This window comes from Egretta garzetta, unplaced genomic scaffold, assembly GCF_000687185.1.
Source record: "Egretta garzetta isolate BGI_Z169 unplaced genomic scaffold, ASM68718v1 scaffold188, whole genome shotgun sequence".
NCBI classification, from domain to species: Eukaryota; Metazoa; Chordata; class Aves; order Pelecaniformes; family Ardeidae; genus Egretta; species Egretta garzetta.
The window spans coordinates 1,129,226-1,130,968 of record NW_009260622.1 but is presented as its reverse complement, the minus strand read 5'-3'; positions in this window follow the sequence as shown (position 1 = coordinate 1,130,968).

Below are 1,743 nucleotides of genomic sequence, written 5' to 3'. Positions count from 1 at the left end.
CCTTTGCCCTGCCCGCCCCTGCCCCTGCCCTTGCCCTGCCCGCCGTTGCCTCCCCGCGGAGCCGGGACCCCTGCGCCGGTCCCTGGCAGCTGCCGGTGCTGCGAGAAGAGACCGAGGAGCAAGTGGATGCCCGGGAAAGTTTGTCTCAAACTTCCCCGTATTTAGCCTCTTCTCGGCTTCCTCGGTTCGTTTTCTAGAAAGCCAAGCGCTTCTTTCCGTCGCCTTGTGTAGGTAATTTCTTATAAATCCCTCATCCTCTTAGATGCCGCTAATTATAAATATTATTTATATGACACAACAAATGATAAGAAAGTGGATTAATCTTCGTGATTTTGGCCACCAAAAGAAACAAAACGGAGGTGTTCAGACCTTGACAATTGTAAAGAATGAGAAAATCCCGGTCGCCTCTCTGTGCGACGTTTCTGAGCAGAAAGAAAACCTGGCTTCTGAACTTATGATAAAAATGACCAACGTTGCTACAGTGCAGGGTCTCTTTGGAAGGAAAAAGAGCTTAACCCAAACCTGGGAAGCTCGACGGTTCCCTTCCCCGTTTCTTTTAAAATCCATCTTGTCCCTTTAATACAAATGAACTTTAAGCTCCCCCTGTCTTTTATTATTTAGATTCCTAGTCCTAACGACGCCAGGAGCAGCGCAAGCACACTCGCTAATCATCGTCGCGAACTGCATTTCAAAGAAACATCCCTGGAAGAAAAACACCGTCGTTTAAAAAAAAAAAAAAAATTAAATAATTAAATGGAGACTCCACCAAAAATGATAATGCGGAGTCCCTGCTGCTGCTGGGCTGGATGCAACTGCTGCAAATCAGCACCTGCGAGCTCGATAAGGCAGATAACACCTCCAGCACCCCCGGCCTCCTCGGGTTTATTTTTAGATCATTCATTTAGTCGGATGGAGGTGGCGTTTTTTTTCTTTTCTTTTTTTTTTTTTTTTTGGGGGGGCTTTTTTTTTTTTTTTTTTTTTTTTTTTTTTTTGTGTGTGTGTATGTGTGTAATACTCTCTCTTGGAGAGGGGCAACAGCCCTTCCAGTTTCTGAAGGGCCACGAGACGTGGTTCTACTCGGGCCTTTAATAACAGCTCTTGGGCGGCTCGTCCCTGGGCACCGGCATCTCCGCAGCCAGCACCGTCCAGGGTCACCTTTTGTCCCTGCCACAATAAACCCACACTCGCTCCTCTCATGTAAATGAGCAGCGATCCGGATGCACCTTAAAACACTGGGAGAAGTCGTTGCTTTTTGAAAGCGATGTTCATTTTGTCTGACACACATAACTGCATAGATCAAATGGCTGCAGAAAGGTAGCAATTTGGCAGGGAAGTGTTTTCTAGGCTTAGATGAAAGTGTGCTCACGGCGTCCGAAAATGCCTGTCTCACCTCCCACCTGCTTCCCCAGCCCCAAATTTGCGCGGAAAGATTAGACAGGCGGCATTTTCGTTAAAAAAAAAATATTAAAAAAATAATAATAACGATGCGAGGAACCGGTGGCAGGATTCACACACAGCCCCGAATCGGGAACGCTGAATCAGTGCTGCTTTACCTACCAGGGATTCAACACAACTGCAATAATCTTGTCGGATAATTAAGTAAATTATACCTTAAACATTGGTAGCTTACAAGTTGTAATCAGTAATTCAAACTCTTGACAATTATGCAAATTGAGCTCAGGCTGGCGCTCGGACTTTCTCGCTTTTGCAGCGAGGAATTTTTCCAAGTTTATTTCGCCCAGA